We start from the raw sequence: 19,024 nt of genomic DNA on the forward strand, positions 1-19,024 counted from the left end.
CAGTGCTCGGCACAAAGTAAGCGCTTAGCAAATACCAACATTATTATTATATCCCCCATCCTATTTTCCCTCCCTACTATTTCATCTATATATTTAATACCATCGTTAAGCATCCTACCCTTCACAGAACCTAAGGACGTATCTGTATACTCTGTCGCTCCCTCTAAACTGTAAACTCCCTCTAGACTGTCAGCTTGTTGCAGACAAGGAATGTGTTTGCTTATTGTTATATTGTACTTTCCCAAGGGCTTAGTACAGTGCTCTGCACACAGTAAGTGCTCGATAGATACCACTGAATGAAGCTGCTTCCCTTACCTGTCACTGTACTGTGCTAAGCACTTAGTACAGAGTTTTGCCCGCAGTAAGCACTCAGTATGACTGAACGAATAATTTATTTTTAACCTCGGTCTCCCCTGTTAGATTGGAAATTTTCTGAGAGCATAGAGTGGATCAACTTACTATATCATGTTCCCCCAAGTGCTTAGCACACTGCTCTGCGTAGAGCTAATGCTCAATTAATACCACGGACTGAATGAGTGAAGCACAAAGAATAGCACTAAAGGTTGCAAGGGATTCAGAAACTATCAAGGTGGACTGGAGAGGAGATTAAGGAGATACTCATTTGCTTTGGAAAACCAAGCTTTATATGTTTTACAGATGGACAATAAATGAAATGTAATATTAACATATAAGTTTAATTGAAACATGTCGACACAGTGAAAAATGTTTTCGATAAAGGCAGGAGTATTTTTCTCCAGGATTTCAAAGGAAACTGATTTGTTATAAGCAGCAGGAAAAGAGTCAATTCTGAAGCACTGGTGAATGAAATTCCATATGTGTGGCGGGTCCACAGCTAAGAGTTTAAAAAAATTATCGCAACTCAATGCAGATGAAAAGTCGGCTGGTAGTTCCAGAGATGAAACTCAACACCATTTTCATCACTGCCTCATTTCACTGCCTTTTATAATACCTTGAGGTTGTCTAAGGTTTTCTTATTTTATCAGTCTTTTCCATTATCTAATTTTATCCCCATAAAATCCCTGTGAGGAGGAAGAGGCACAGCTTATTCTGAACATTTTACTGAGACACAGAGAAGTGGATTGTGCTTACTGAAACAGAGACACAGAGAGGTTAAGTGATTTGTCCAGCATCACACAATCGGTCAATAGCAGGGAAGAGATTAGAACTCAGGTCTTCTGATTCCCAGTCTCTCAGTCTTTCCCCTTGACAGTGCTATTTCTTACTTGAATTTTATCAAATACTCTGTTGGGTTAAAGTTCACTGAATTGTTCTTCTAAATATGCTCAATAACCATTCAAAATTGATCTAGCTCATTTTAAGCAAAAACATATAACTTGACCTGAATCACTTGGATATTTTGAAAGCGCAAGCCTGGTTTAAAATTTGATTCTAGAAAAACCCTTTCAAATTTTTCTCTGAATACAAATGATCACAAGACAATCAGAGGGAGAAGAAACCGTCAGTGGCTCTGACAGACACTCCACTTTCACTTGCTCTTAGTCCTCATACAGTGGATAGTTTACTTCACACATCTCTGCCGGTGCTAACTAGCAGCAACTTCACTTTGATTGAATCAGATCAGCTTCAAGTGGGAAAGGAGCCGCTGCCCACCCTCAGAGTATTACCAATCAGTTTGCTTTGATACTGCAATGCTCTTTTTCTTGTATTTCACCAAGGAGCAGGCTCTACGAAGAACGATGACAGTGAATTATGAGCACTGCCTAGTGGAAAGGGCAACGGAGTTAGAAGACTCAGGTTCTAATCCTGATTCTGCCCTTTGCCTAATACGTGACCTTGGGTAAGTCACTCAACTTCTCTGTGGCTCAGTCTGCTCTTTCATAAAATGAGGTGAGATACCTGCTTTTCCTGTCTCTCAGACTGTGAACTCTGTACGGGTCAGGGATCATATCAGTTTCATTTTGTGTCCACCCCAGCCGCTAGTGCAGCATTTCAGCACATTGAGTGCTTAATACCCAAATTTTTATTATTATAAAAAACAAGTAGTAACCAAGACAACAAAGCAAAATCATTCAAAAATAAGTAAATAGTTCTTAGAGGGTGGACTCCTCCGAGTCCTCACCACTCCGTAGCAAACAGTTCTTAATTATAAACTGGCCCGCCAGGTTGTCAACTCCGCCTATCAGACTGTAAACTCCTTGTGGATAGGGACTGTATTGTAGTCTCTCAAGTGCTTAGTAAAGTGCTCTGCGCACAGGAAGTGCTCAAACTGTAAGCTTACTGAGCTTAATATTCTAAAATATTACTATATTATTATTATTACAGCCTCTCAATTGTAAGCTCTTCCCTTTAGACTGAGCTCCTTCTGGGCTGGAAACATGTCTACCCACTCCATTATACTGTACTTTCCCAAGTGCTTACTACAGTGCCCTGCACACAGTAAGGACTCAATAAATCCAATTGATTGATTGACTGAATAAATACTGTAAAATGATAAACGACCATAGCTCCATCCTCTTCCCCACAATGCCCTAAAGGTTATAAAGACATTCGGGGGGTTGAGTTTGACTAGTATGGGCATGGGGCGGCAACTGATCCTGGAGCCCTGGTCTCAAAGGGGCTCTGGGCCTTGAGGCCTCACCCCGCCCACCCTCTGCCTGCTGCAGAAAATGGGGCCCCTGGTGAACTGCATCCCAGGGCATTTAGGGTGGCTAGTTTGGACATGGGGTGAGGAGCCCTCTCAGAGCTCCTGGCTCTGAGGAGACTGAGTCACGTGGGGCTTAGTTCCTCTCTCTTTTGTTCCCCGGGACCGGGGTAGGGGATAGGACTTCCAGCTCACAGTGCCCTGTGGCACTGGTGAGTCACCAGTACCCTGCATTACCGTGACAACATTATCTCCCATGACATCCAGAGGCTTGTTTACAGGATTGACCGAAGCCCTCAGCGTGAGGGGAAATCAGGGGTTCCACACTCCGTTACAAAATGAACTCCATTTGGTAATATCGACTCCTGAATGGTCCGATTATATAACTACTGAGGAAAGAGGCAGAGTAAGTGAAGAGGTAGATTGGGTGAACCCAAAATATAATTGTGAGGACCCTGTTGCTTTTTGCTTCCTTAATAATAATGATAATGTTGGTATTTGTTAAGCGTTATGTGCCGAGCACCGTTCTAAGCGCTGGGGTAGATACAAGGTAATCAGGTGGTCCTACGTGAGGTTCACAGTCTTAATCCCCATTTTACAGATGAGGTAACTGAAGCACCGAGAAGTTAAGTGACTTGCCCAAAGTCACACAGCTGACAGGTGGTGGAGCCGGGATTAGAACCCGGGACCTCTGACTCTTAAGCCCGTGCCCTTTCCACTGAGCCACGCTGCTGCTTCTTCTGCATGACCTTCAGAAAGAGGAAAATACGTTCTTCATTGAAGCAGTGATGTTTAGGGAAACCAAGCCACGGGTCACTGGCTGTTCACCTGAGCCTAATCTGTGGAATATTTGGGCTTGGCGCCTTGATTGATGTCCAATTTTAACGTTGAGATCAGGGCTCGGGTACTCAGTGCTAAAGTTCCAGCCCACAGATTATTCCTACCAGACGCGGTGACGGTAATAAATAATTCTGAAATATCGGTTTTAAATGAGAATATAAAATATCTTGACCAGTCGAGCTTTCAAGCCCATGTCAAACCGATTAGGGTCAGCCCCAGGGAGGTGTAACTGATGACCTTCCACCTGGACGGCAAGAGAGCCCAGCCACCCCCGCTCCTCCTTGGTGAACCCTCTTACACACCCTGTCGGGTAATGCCCAAGTGAAAGACTCTAACTCTTCAGGCCAAATTCTTCTTATTGGTACCGATTTTCTTTTTCAACCACATGTCAATAACGCTCCTTCTCTCCCCCAGTGTATGCTCAAAATCTGGAATTGAAATAGATAGCAAATTCTGATGATATATTGCAACCAAAATGGCTCGGCTAACCCACCTCAGAGGAAACGATTTAATCAATCTGGATACATAGGGGCCTTCTGGGGGTTTGCTTCTGTAAAAGTAATGTTGTTTCTTTGTATGTTGAATCCAGAATTCAAGTTGAACACAGGTTGGTTTCGGACACAATTGCCCCGTGTGGCTATTACCAGCTATGAGGCAAAAAGTTAGCCCTCAACAGATAACACCCGAGACATCTGAAGCTGAACTTGGTGATGAGTTTCAGTGTGATACCTTTGTATTTTTCCTACTTGCCAGAAAGAGAAAAAAACACGTATATTTAGTGTCATGTTAAAGTCGCTGACTCTGATCCTAAGTAAAACTCACACTCTTAAATTGTGTGCTGCATTAGTGATCCAAATCAAACTTCAGGGTCACTGTAATTGGAATAAATTCTATCCCGTATTTTTTCCCTCCTGAGCTGCTACTAGCTAAAGGAAGTTGGTGGTTTAAAATTGAATATACCGGATTTAGCTTCCATTCTTGGAAAATAAAGGGAATATAGATTCTGCCTGCATAAAAGAAGTATTTTTTGGTTTTCGTATCTACTGTCCCTTTCCCAAGTTGCGTATTTGAAAGAAATGAATTGCTATGCTTATAAGCAAAAGGAAAAAAAAAAGGCTTGAGCCTTTTCTATATGCTATTTTCTCCTATTAGAATCTCCACTGACACAAACGCAATTAAACAGTTATAGTTTGTAAACCTTCCTATTAAAATGAAAAACCATCATCTACTCGAGTAGAAATCTGAGTCTCTGGAGTGTTCCACTTTAAAGAATCTCTCTGTAGGAATGTAGAGCTTAACTGGCATGCATGATAGCTTATTCCTCTCTCGTGGGCTGACACTCTGTCCTGAAGAAGTTTCAGTTTGATTCCCAACACTACAAGACAAATTGGGAATCATAAACCCGAGTACGCAGCAGTGGGTTTCCGGATCAACAGTAGACATTCAAGGCAACAGACTGGAAGAAAGAGGAAAAAAGAAAAGACCTCTGGTTTCACCTCAGCTTTCCTTATGAGCTGCATCCTGAAAACCTCTCCATCGCCCTTATGGATTACGAGCATGTCTTTGCCACTTCAACCAATGGTGAGCTTCATCTCACCAGTATTTAATTTCCGCTCCGAAAGGCAGCGTAGCACAAGTGAAAAGAACATTCTGGTTTCCTCCATGACCTTAATCAGGACAAGATAAAGGAATTTTCAACAACTCATTTCTAGGGGGGGATTCTTGATGGTTTATTTCGTTTGACTGTGGTGGATTGCAGTTATGAATACAATTTTTTTTATATGGTATTTATGGGACGAATGTTGTGATGCTGTTGCTTTAAAGGAGGTCGGGATTTTGCAACATCTCAAAATAATACGTAAGGCTTAATGTCTGCAAACAGTGCGGCACTTTACATTTATTCTGTATGAGCGGGATCACAGTTCGCAATCTGCTTTTCAAAATTTATGTAAACTATTTTTACGATAGAAAGTGAAGAATGTGGCTCAGAATCTTTGTGAGACCCAACAAATAAAATACATCCATTTTAAAGGGTCAATGTTATCAAAGAGGTATTTAAGTCTTTTTACCAAATAAAACAGAATTTAAATACTTAAAAATATTTCAGCTCTTTAGTCTGCTCTATGTTCGGTTGAATTAAATTGCTTCCTGTTGCCCCTCAGTGAAAATATTGGGTTTCTTTTTCCAGTAGGTAGAGAACTACTTGACTCATTTGTTATGCTAAAGTAGATTGGTTATATAGCCTGGTGTATCTGGAGCAGCTCAATTCTTGGTAGCTTGCTTGTGGTAAATTTCACAGAATACGCAAGTGCTGTGGAATTACGACTAGTCTGGCTAAGCCAATCAATTTATCTTACACTGATCCCAGTTGTTCTGCTCATTTTAAATGCTTACATTTTCGCATCTGGGGAAATACGATTGAATGCCCCATATATATACTCAGTTGAAATTCCACAGGATTCTGGGACTTGTAGTACCACTAATACGTTTACAATTGTTGATGATGAATGGGAAGACTTGCAAAGTTGGGATGGTGATCTCTGAGATGAAGCATGGCCTAGTGGAAAAAGCTAAGGCATGGGAGTCAGAAGACCTGGATTCCAATCGCGGCTTTGCCAATTTATTGCTGAGTAGACTCGGGTAAGTCACTAAAGTCTCTGTGCCTCAGTTTTCTCATCTGTAAAATGGGGATCAAATGCCCGTTCTCTCTCCTACTTGGACTGTGAGCCCTTTGTACGGTAGAAATTGTGTCCAATATGATAAACCTATATCTACCCAGAGCTTAGACCAGCATTTCACACATAGAAGTACTGATGTCCCGGTTCTTAACAGAAACAAGATGGGTTAGCCTAACATCAACTCTCTTAGTTTGGGACAGCTCTTTTCATCACAGGCCCTAGTATCCCAGTTGGTTTATTATATTTTATTGTATCTTTATTGTATCGTGTTTCACTATATTTCCACACTGCTTCCATAATGACAGAAGAGTAACAACTTTTGTGAACAACTACAGATGTACCAAAAAGTAAGGTTTCTGCATCAACTCATATGCTTCATTTATTTTGATATGGGGGGAATTATTTTAATAATCTATGCCACTTCATGACACTTGCAAAAGTAATGAAGTTCTTGTAATATCTGACCTCATTACAATTCATTACCATTAAATCTTTGCTGAGAAATGGGTGACAAATCCAGGTTTATATAGAATTATAGAGTTTGCTTATTAGTTAAGTGAGAATTAGCCTGGACCCACTGTATGCTATTTATTAGTTTTTCCTTTCTTCCAGTTATGATCTGGCTCTTCATTTTGTATCTGCTTGTTTGTGCATGTTTGGACTTTTTATAGCAGCGTGATATTTTAAGCACTGATTTATTCATCCTTAAGTCTTCCCTAATATACTTGGTGGTTTTATTTTATGGAAGTGATTAAAAATTTAATTTAAAATGGAATATTTCATGTTTTGACTTCTTGGAGTTTTGTTTGCTTCCAAATTACATTTTTAAGGATTGAATTATTTGTGTCCTTTGACTTTAATTAAATTTGTTGTGGCCTCTCATGTCTAACCTTTTTTTTTTAAAAGAAAAAAAAACTTTCTTGGCTAAATAAATTGCCTGCTGAAGACTTGAACCTCCATCTCACAACCCCATACTCCGTGGACCTTGACTACCCTAGCTTTTAAAACCTAGGGTTTTTTTTTTATCTTCTACTGAAACTGCTTTAGTTTGCTTTATTTTTTTAATGAAATTTATGCAAACCCTGAGTCTCATGCAAGAGTAGGGTGCATGCTGATTGTGAACATTTGAATTCATGTTCATAAATCTTCTGGAAATCAGGGCCGGGTAGATGGAGCTTATAACTGAGATTATAACCGCATTTCAATGACACAATGCTTTATTTGCACTTTGGAAATCTCTTTCACTTTGTACTTGAGAAATTGAAAATAAAAGCAAACGGTGGATCTTCCACAACACGATTAAGAATAGTTCTGAAATTTGTAGGGAACTCTGGAGTATGTCTGCTGTGATCATACGCCTGTGAAGTAGAATCGATTCTCTGATTCTCAATCTTTGGCCCCATCTTTCTCCTTACCAGTACAAGATTTTACCTACTTATGTAGATTATGTTTCCATAGGTAATAGGCATTTTGAATACTACTCCTTTCGCCCAGAAAAATAAAAGTGGAGAACGAGGAAAATCATTCTGTCTTGGATATGATTATCACAGTCAAACCTGGCCCTTTATATACCATAAAGTAGGGCTAGGGCAGTATTGCTCTTTTTGTATCAAACATTACACCTGACTTTTGTTGGTCGCTCTCAGTAGCAACTGGACTGTTTGGGTTTGCATTATCTCGGTGTGCTCGATCTCTTTAAGTATCTGCCCTGTCCCAGGAGAGGCTCGCCACTGACACGGGCTTGTGACCAAACAATCTCACTTCAAGTGCTTTGTAGCCCAATTTCCACGTCCCCTTTGGCCTTTATCAGCCGAACCTCCTACATCCATTTCCAAGGCCTCCCATCCACTTTTGATTGTCAGAGAAGCAACGTGGCGGAGTGGATAGAGCACGGGCCTGGGAGTCGAAAGGCCGTGGGTTCTAATCCCGGCTCCACCACTTGTCTGCTGTGTGATCTTGGGCAAGCCATTTCACTTCTCTGGGCCTCAGTTACCTTATCTGTAAGATGGGGATTGAGCCTGCGAGCCCCATGGGGGACAGGGACAGTGTCCAACCCGATTTGCATGTATCCAACCCAGCGCTTAAGACAGTACCTGTCACATAGTAAGTGCTTAATAAACGCCACAATTATTATTAGATCCCTGCCTCCCCTTCTTTCAGCCTTGCTCCACACTGCCCATTCTTATCACAGCCCCTGCAACCTCATCTCTATTCACAGCCGTTTTAGATATCACAGCTCTCTCCATGAAAACTTGATTCTTGCTTATGGAATTAACATTCCACTGGTTTCACTGCAAAATGCCTACTGAGTACGCTTGATGTTGCGGTGTACTTGTCGAATGGCTAGGCAGCCTTTCATGTTGAGGTTCCTAAAGTTCCCGGAACCACACTGGAATGGCACTGCCTGCCATGTGTCCCAAGCCACGTGTCTCATGTGGCCCATACCACAGTATGTCACCCGAGGGAACACAGCTGCTCTCCCCTCACATGCAGAACAGGGTAGAGGATTCAGAAGCCTTCACCATGTTGAGAAGACAGTAGCAGCTGAACCCCACTCAACCATGTTCTGGCCCCCTGGTTTCTCTCCACTCCATCCCGTCCCCCCTGGTCCTCTTTCCTACTGACCCACCACCCTCCCTTTCCTCTCAACACCCACCAGCCCCTCACCCCTGACCCTTGGTTCCCCCAGTACTACTTTCCTCCAACAACTCTACACCACCGTGGGCTGTGGAATGCCTGCTCCATCATGGGCAAACTCCCCTTCATTCCTGTCTCTCTACTGTTCACTCCTCCTCCTAGCCATCACCAAGGCATTCCTCCGACCTGAAGGCACGGTCTCCCCTCTTACCACCTCAAAAGTTCTTCACCTTCTCCTCCATCCCCTGACTCATGGGGATGTTGCCACAGTGTTGCCTTTGACTTATCTCGTCCTCTTCTCTCTCCTCCTTCCTTTGAATCCCACACGGTCCTTCACATACCTTCTTCAACAGCTACTACTTGCACTTATTTAACATCCTCCTGATCACGTCTCTCCATATTGGATGGATTTTCTCCTCTGCCTACTTTCACTTCCTCCTCCTATTCTGATCCTGAGTGACTTCAATGTCCACAATGATGTTTTCCCCGATTCCCCAGGTGCCCACTTCCTTTCCTTCTGCAACTTTTTCTTCAGTCCCAGGTCTCCTCAGTCTATCACCAGCATGGATACACATTTGACCTAATCATCACTAAGCAGTGCCTCATCTCTAATCTCACCAACAACAATTCACTGCTTTCTGTCCACCCTCTAAACTATCACCTCATCTACCTTCTGTCCCTCGAATACTAAAAATACTATTCAAGGTAATGAGGGAAGATTTACAAACTACAATACCTAAGAGAATGCAAGGAGATCTATCTGTAAATATGAACATAACTTTAAATCATGTACATATCTCTGAATGATGTGCATATCTTTAAACCATGCTTTAAATTGCTTTTTACTTATATTACTGCCCATCTCCCCTCTAGACCGTAAGCTTATTACGGGCAGAGAATGTGCCTGCTAATTCTTTTGCGGTGTACTCTCCCAAGTGCTTAGGACAGTGCTCTGTACAAAGTAGACATTCAATAAATACCATCGATTGTCCTATATTAATTAGTGTACTACGTTTTCACATGTTAATAAGGCAGTCACAATGTCATTTCTATTTTTCCTGAGTATTTCACAACTATTTAATTTTACTTCTTTAAATGAGAAAACACTTACCAAACTGCATAATTTGCACTTGCACATGTCAAAGAATCTAGAATAACTGTCAAACGTCTTCATAGCTGGGCTATTATAAATCACTGTAATTGTATTAATGTGCTATTAAGGTTCAATATGAATTGAATTTTATTTTACTATAATCCAGATAAATGATCTTTGGGGGTATACTGTATAGTATTTGATATCTGAATCCTCATCGTCATGCTTTACTATTCAGAAGCCCAGAGAAAAGACAAGTTCATCCCACCCCTGAACAATATTCACAGGCTTATCCACTTTCCTTTTTACAAATCTGAAGAAGAAAAAATCAGGAATAAGATAGAACTGTGGAATTCATTTTATACATTATATGGTAAATTTCAAATATTCTTAAATTGACATCCTGTAGAGGAGACCCAGGCGCTATAGTGAAAGTGATTTGGCTCTGTGCATCCTCTAGGGAAGGAGATGGGAGAGAAGAGTTAAAGAGCATATTAGACTAGAAAGTCTAATAACACCATGATCTATTAGGAAACCTTCAACAGGTCACACTAGAGCCAACAAAATATATAAAGGTACAAGTAAAGAAAAATGAGTCAAGTCTAGATAATGCACACGAGCAGATCTCCTGCACGACTGGGTATGGATTACCATGTTTTCAATGTTCATGCATACGGGCTTCATTTTCAACCCCTGTATGCCAATCGTCATCTTTTCTGCACACACAGCAGCTCGGCTAGTTTCCAGATCGCAATTTTCCGAGCAGAAAGGAGAAAGCTTTCATCATCCTTCCCCACAATGGTGGGCTGCTAAAGAATTGCATTTACCACCTAGGAAGTAACATGAAAGCACCACCAAAGATCAAATGATCCAAGTTTAAATCAAAGGCAAAATAGCTGGCACTCTGCCTTAGTTGGGATAAGCCTTCCTTGGTATTTCGGGCAGAAACTATATCCTAGAATGAGTATGACTTTGCCTTTAATTTCATCGACAGCAGAGCCAAATGGGTAGATTTATAAACAACTAGAACACAGACACCCTCATTAACTTCCACATATTTATATGCATGTATATAATATTTCTAAGTATGTGGAATATATGTACATGCACATACTCTCCCTATCTCTTTGGGCAGGATATATTTATATATATAACACATCTGAAACCTCAACAATTGGGGTGGAGAACAGCAAACAGCAAAGACCACGTTTGCCTGAGTCCTGAGCCATATCTCCTGGATCCACTATTCATTTCTCTGGAGTTATCCCTGCCATCTTGGATAGGGAGTGAAAAAATCACTCTCCTAGGCAACTATATCCATTAACGTAGGGTAGCCATTCTGAGATTGCCAGTCTTCTTTGACAAGCATTGTATAACAGTGAAATCTCAAGGAATGGTCCTGAATGGCAACACGCGGGGAGGTTGCTACTGCCTGCAGCCAAGAACCATTAAGAACCAATTCGAGCATTATGAGTTTCTAAGTTTTTCATCTAGAATTAAGAATGTTTTAATGCATTTTTTTTCTGAAGCACAACAGATAGGATGCTCAACAACTTCTCATTGCCTTTATCATCACGCCATTCTGACTTGGTGCTGCTCTCAGAGATATCTGCCTTTGATTCCCCTAAGAAGAGGTTTTTGCATGACTGAGCCAGATATCACATCACAAAATATTTCCCCTCATGGGAAAGGAAATACATCCAAACTGGACTTTACAATGGAAGAATAAAACAACAAAGTTTTGTTGGCCAGTAGCAACTGTAGGAGTCAAAGCAGATAGGACATGAAGTGCTGTCTTGTGCAGAGTGTATCTGTCAAGCTATCTGGAGGATAAAGAGGCCAGTAATAGAATCTTGAGCTCTGGGTGTTCATCACTCTGACTAGTGACATAGTCAGATGAGCAAACCTTGAAAACTTTAGGCAGAGGGTCGCTAAGCACTTGGAATTAGGCAGTGGGCAATAGGGTCCACACTCTAAGGTTCATATAAACCTGGGTGGTGATTAGTGGGGACTACCTTTCAGAAAGCAGCCTAAGTATATTTCTCTATAAACCAGCCACCCTTCCTGAACTAGGGACCACCTAGAGTAAGAACAAGTTTTGAAGTTTTCCCAAATTCATTCAGAGGGATTTTGTCTTTACACGCCCTTTGTGGTCTCAGATTCTCTTTCCAATCTTCAGGACACTGGGTACTTTGTGAAGTTTGGCAACTCTTTTCAGTGTCCAAAACTATGAAATAAAGCCCCGACACTCCTCCTCTCTCTCATATTCCCCTAAGGTATATTTCCCAAACCCTTCTTTCCAGACCCCCCCCAAAAGAAAGCACAGGGTGGGTTAGTGTAAACAGACCTAAAACCCAGGGGGACTCCCCCACCAATGTAAACCCCAAACTTGGTACTGAAATGCAGGCAGGACTGTCAGAGAGCCTACCTCTCTTGTCTTGAAAAGCGGAGGAGGCGTGGTCAAGGTTACCATTGTCCGTGCATTTCCGCCAATGCTGGAGCCAACATCCAGAACCAGATTCATGAGAAGCTAGCTCTTTGGGTTGATATTTAAGCTATTCAGTGCCTTTTACCACACTGAGGGACCATACAGGGTTCAATCAGGACTCCTACGCCTTGCTGCCTAGCATAAAGCCAGATTTGGCGAGGCATAAGTAGCTTTCAAAACTGTTCTTGGGAAACCTATAAAATACGTATGGGATGTAGAATGAGATATGATCGCTGAGTTAATCATATTGTCAAAGGTGTTTGGATTTAATATATCACACTAAACAAGTGCCTTTTTCAAACAAGGAGATACCGGGTTGATTACCTGACATTATTGTGATTATAATTAAACACACTGACTGGGGGTGATTAAGCAGTTATAGGATTCATACTGGACTTCATTTCCTCCTCTCTCTACCAATTCTTCAGGATCTCTGAATGATTACAACTTTTTCATGGGAGAAGGCTCTGGAGAATAAGCAGTTGAGTCGACTGTAAGCTCCTTGAAGGCAGGGATTTTGTCTACCAACTCTACTGTATAATGAAATCTCCCAAACACTTTGTATTGGTTTGGGATTCCCGGGTGAAATGTGTACTTAGCATAAGAAGCATGAGGTAAGGATTACGGGATGTAGGAATTGATTTCTCCATGGATAAGGAGGTTGGTGGCCCAGGGATCGTCCATTGGATGTGGAGACTTTCTGTAATTAAAAGCTCTTCTGGGGAGCGGCAGACAACTTTGCAAACGGATCCAGACAGCACTTGTCCCCATGGACGCAGACTGTGAACTTCCCCGATCAGAAACACACACAGAAGCTAAATATCATGTTCCCCCAGCCAACTATTAGCAATGCCGACTGAACATCCTGGCTGGTTATTCAAGTGGCCAAGTGCTCAAACTGGCAATCTTCCAAGATGTAACTCAAGAAGGTGCAAAGTGTATGTATTCCTTTGAAAACAAGAAAATCAGTCATGAGAATCAATTCTAATCTGATCCTCTGAATGGGATGCCGGTTTATCCGTACATAAATGTGGGACAAGCACATTTGTACCAATGCAGTTTTTTTTTTTTAAGTCTGATTTGATGAATGAAACTAAATGATCATTTCGAGTAGTAACCAGGAAAATGGAATTACACTGTCTTTTAAGATGAAAATAAATTGCCTGCTAACACAAATATTTTGACATCTATAGTTGCTTTCTTTTCATTTTAATCTGATATGCTGCAAAATAATTGCACATGATCTCTTTCCTAATTCTTTAAAAGGACATCATGTACCTATTGTTCACTGTGCTTGATTAGACTATACAGAAGAGATATGCATAAACAACGGATAAATAACCAGTGGTTACAGGATTTACAAATAGCAGTTTGAAGTAATGAGACTCAGCACAAAGTGTGGAATTGATTTTCTTTTTTTTTGGCCTTCTCTCCCTCTGAATATAATTTTATTAGTCTCTGACCTCAGTGCACACATTTGGACGATGGGCATTCGTCCCCCTGCCCATTTTGGCCTGGGAACGTAGATATGGCCTGCCGGCTTTTCAAGAAAAAGGTATTTGGTAGAAAAAGCAGAAAGTGAAAGTCACGGGAGACTAAACATCGCTTTATGTCCTCTAGGTAGATTTGTGCTTGCCCTTCAGTATAATCCTTGTTTACTAGCGTTGTTACCTACAGATATAACCTATTGTATATCCTCCTCAATCTTTTTTCATTAAGGTGTATGTGATTTGATTCACTGCTTAGAGAGTGACGATTCCCTCCCACTCTCTTCTGTCATCACTTCGACAGGCTTTCGGTAATGACGCAAAATCATATGGCAGTGAATATTAAGCGTAACCCTCTCCCAGTAAATGGCTTTGAGTCGAGCTGTACTGGAAATAGAAATTAATAAAAAGACCATCCTAAAATGTTTTGTAGATCAAACTAACCATGCTTCTCTTTCTATACGACTACTGAGAGAATTCACTTTTCAAGCTGGAGAAATTCTCAAGCCACGATCCTTCAAGCATGGGGGATTCCCAGGAAGGAATTTACTCAGGCTGGAAAAAGATAGTTGTGGTATTAGGATGGCATGTTCTACCAGGGTGCAGCTCCATCACTAAGCCAGCAGAAATAAATGACTCTCCTCAGCTCCTGACTATTTTGGAGTCCAAAGAATATAGTTTAGAGAATCTTCATTCAATGTTTTAAAACCTGAACTTTTCCTTCCCTCATATCTCAGGGCGAATTGTTCTTCCAAAAATATCTCCAGACGCTTGCCCTTCCCTACACCACAGTCACTTATAAATACCTTTAAGCACGACTCTTTTTCCTCTTCCCGATCCCTGATCCTTCCCTCCTCTCCCTTCTCTCATCACCTCCTGACCCCAAGGGCTCCCATACCTATATCAGGGGACCTCCTACACTTCGGCAACTTCTGAATTAACAAACAACTCAGCTGAACAAAGCAAGTGTCAGTTTGTCATTTCAAAAGTGCTGTGCAAATACCACATATACATGAGATGTTTGGCAACAAGGATCCTTTTCAAAAAAGAAGCTAAGTGAAATCCCACAAATTAAGAATTAATTATGACAGATCTGCTGCTAGGGTGCTACTCCAGTGAGTGACATAGCATCGACCAATCACTGCTATCTATTATGCTAGGCTGGCTTTTTGGCCTGCCACAAACTGTCAGCGAAACATATTAACATACACAAAATGAGGGTGATTGTCAAGGGAAAGGCTTTTTCTCACTGCAGGTATGAAGATATAAGAAACTAGAGGAAGCTCTTAGGTTCTGAGGATATTTCAATGTGCCATCTTGGTAGAGTCCACACAATGGAGATAACTGCATTTTCACAAAATCAAACTTAAAACACCACTTCTATTTAATTCCTTTCAATGAAAAAAGAAACAGTCACTGAAACAACACAATCCTTAGGTACAAGAGTTTGGGGAAACAGTACAAAACAGTACAAAAAATAAAATAATTCTTTACTTAAGATTGAGAAATGAGGACATCCTTAAACATTTTGTCCTGCATCCAAATGATACCACCAGAACACCATTAAACCTTCCAAGGTCCTGGGAGGGACATATTAAATTTCCCTATCTTTTTTTTTTCTTTTTTGAGCCAATCTACTGACCACATGCTAAAAAGAATGGCAGAGTTACGTGGAACCAGGATGACCTCCCAATTTCCTTTACTGAATCTCACTTAGAGCTATAAACCCTGTTGTATAAGCCTGGGATAGAAAAGCAGGTCATTTATGGCTGAAAGCCTTTTGTGTAATCAGAAGGGTAAAATTTCCATTAAAAGTGTGTTTCGCTTCAGAATTAGCTTGTGGAATAGCTCAGACTTTTTTTTCCAATCAATCAATAATATTTATTGGGCGCCTATTTTGTGCCAACTTAACAAGAAGGCTCTGGTTTGTGAACACCCACCATAGTCCCAGGTAGAGTGATACACGAGCCAAAAGAAGAGAAGAAAAAAAGTGTTTCCTGCTTAAAGAGTTGGTCTAGGCCTGAACTAACATCTCATGGCTATTCCCAGGGCAGAGCCACTTGTCTAGATTGGTCAGGGTTACTATGACTTCAGGATTTAAGTCCCCTTCAGTCCCGCCCCAAATTTCCCCATAAAAATTATAGCTTACATTCCAGTGATCTTTTAAATGCTATGCCAAATTATGCTTTTAAGGAATGCAGTGTATTTGGGCAGGGTAAGTACATTCTACCCTGGTAATGGATGTATTTTTACACTAGTATCAAGTGCTTACCTTGTTCAAAGTATTGCGCTGAATGATGTAGATATAAAATCATCAGACCAAACACAGTTTCTTTCCCCGGCAAGGAGCTCATAACTGACAGAGAGGGGTGGAAGCTCCCCATTTTACAGATGAGGAAACTGAGGCACACAAAAATGAAGTGATCCGCCCAGCAGACGAGTGAGGGAATTGGAACTGAAACCCATGTATCCTGACTCCCAGCCCAGTACTTCTTCCACTATGCGACAATGCCTTCCTTCTGGTGTTATTTTGCTTTTGATTGCACTGATTCAATTAAAATTACCCCATTGATTGGTATCCCAGAGGTGGCTACTTTATAATTTTGTATCAGATCATAGAGTGCTTAACGCATCCAGTCCAGAAAATTATTCAATTAGAGGCTGTTGAACTGCTTGATATCGATTAGAATGGCTCCAGATCAAATAATTTATCAATTCCAATTCAGCATAAAATTCATGGAAAGATGTCTTCCCATAAGCACTGTCAAGCACTGAAAATGTTCAACAGCAGCGAGAATGGTCTCCATTGCGTCTGCCACATGGCACTCGTATACGTTACTTTGGGGAGGTTGAAGTGAGGCTTAGACTGCTTAAGACAAGAAACAGGATACCCCTCATAAAAGCTGTTTAAGGGATATAATTTATAGAGAACATGTGGTGTTTTGGGGAGTGACACGCGTCATCTTCCTGCATGAAATTCTGTGGAATGTAATTTTACAGTTGACTAAATTCTCAAGGCAGGGCGCAGAGATCTGGCTGGATGACTCCCATTAACGTCAAAAGGAGTCAAGTGGCTATATTCCTCATGCGCCTCCTGGAAAAGGTATCCATGCCAGCCCATTGTGAAAGAGGGCCATTTCTTCTGCAGAAAGAGTGCTCGGCCAGGTTAATGCACATCACGTCATGAAATATTTGAGTTAGCATAGGGTCCTGATGGAATTTTCAGCCACTGAGTCTGGAGGGTCAACCTCATGAGTTATAATTCCAGATCAGGTCGATGGTTAAGAGGAAGCCAGTTCGCTTATCTGCAAAATGGGCCTAGCACCTCTCTCTCCCTCCCTCTCTACCCATATACACATACGTATGTGGATGTGTGCACACAACATAAGTATAATGCATATGGTATACAGTTTCAATAGTACTCTCTAAAGAAATAGAGTCTTTTTGGATTTTCAGGAAGAATTATAGATTTAATGGGCAAACATTCATCAACCCATTGAGATTCTGAGGATGAAAGTAGATGATGTGGGGCTTAGACTGCTTAAGTAAGTGAGCAGCAGCGTAGCTTGGTAGACAGAACAACCTGGGTTCTACTTCTGCCTCTACCATTTGTTTGTTGTCACAACTTCTCTGTGCCTCATCTGTAAAATGGGGATTCCTATATGGGACAGGGATTTTGTCCAACATGATTAACTTGTATCTGTCCCAGTGCTCAGTAATAATAATGTTGGTATTTGCTAAGCGCTATGTGCCGAGCACTGTCCTAAGCGATAGGGGGGGACACAAGGTAATCAGGTTGTCCCACGTGGGGCTCACAGTCTTCATCCCCATTTTACAGATGAGGTAACTGAGGCACAGAGAAGTAAAGTGACTTGCCCAAAGTCACACAGCTGACAAGTGGCGGAGTCGGGATTAGAACCCCTGTCCCCTGACTCCCAAGCCAGGGCTCTTTCCACTGAGCCCCGCTGGCATACAGTAAGTGCTTAGCAAATACCATTAAAAAAAAAAAGTGAATTCTCCTGATTTCCAGCCCTGTACTCTTTCCACTAAGCCAGACCGCTTCTCTTAAATGAACTACATGAACTTTTTTACCTGCCATTCCCTCTTCCCTTTATACCCTTTATACCCACGCCACTTGCTTGAATAGTACTCTCCAAGCGCTTAGTATGGTGTTCCGCACACGATAAGAGCTCAATAAATACGACTGAATGGAGTTTATATAGTAGGCAAGATTGCTCTGAGGACTTTGGAGGGGATCACAATAGGGAAAAGTCAGTAGAAAATTTATCTATGGCATGAAGTCAGGGACAAATAGAGGCAAAAAGGAAAGAGACAAAGATAAGCAAACAAATAAAGAAGAACAGTAAACAGAAAAGTTGATTACTCCTTAGAGTGGGATGAGGGGAGGGTCCTCGGAGTCCACAGCTGCTTCCTGTTCCAATCCAGACTGACCTGGCCTAAACTGACATTTGCTCCCTGCATCCTAAATGCTGTGTCAGAGGCTTCTGGGTAGGCCATCACTCCCCCAAAATTGGCCAACAGGAGGAAGGTTGTCCTAGGCAACAGGGGCTCCACTCCGGGCCTCAGGCACATAGGCTCCACATCACATAGGTACCAACTTCTGTCTGCCCTTCGCTCCTGGCAGAGGTGGGCTTCATTCCAGCAACACAACTGTAAGGGTGAGCCTGGCCCAGGTCCAGGGCATCTCCCCATCCCAGAGACCCCAGAATCACCACATCCAGAAATACAAGGTCCTCCACGTTCTCACATTTATCTCCCCGGCACCCAGAGTCATATCATTCCTTCAGCCAACTCTAGCACTTGTGTTCTTATTTGTACCCTCCTCTACAAGATGGTATATCTGAGCACTCGATCACTTCTTTTGACCGCTTGAGTTGTAAATGTTTTTACGTTTGTCTCCCCCGCTAGAGTGTAAGTTCTACTGGGCAAGGATTCTGCTGTTTCTTGTCTGTATTTCCCAAGTGTCTAGTACAGTGCACCTCTCCAAGGAGTCACTCAATAAATGCTGTTACTACTTCTAATGGCTTGCTTCATGTAGAGCTTTAATTAATTCATTCCATAATCTTTATTGAGCACTTACCGTGTGCAGACCACCATATCAAGTGCTTGGGAGAGTATCATATAACAATAAACAGACACATTCCCTTCCCCAAAGGA

The sequence above is a fragment of the Ornithorhynchus anatinus genome, chromosome 9 (genome assembly GCF_004115215.2).
Source record: "Ornithorhynchus anatinus isolate Pmale09 chromosome 9, mOrnAna1.pri.v4, whole genome shotgun sequence".
NCBI classification, from domain to species: Eukaryota; Metazoa; Chordata; class Mammalia; order Monotremata; family Ornithorhynchidae; genus Ornithorhynchus; species Ornithorhynchus anatinus.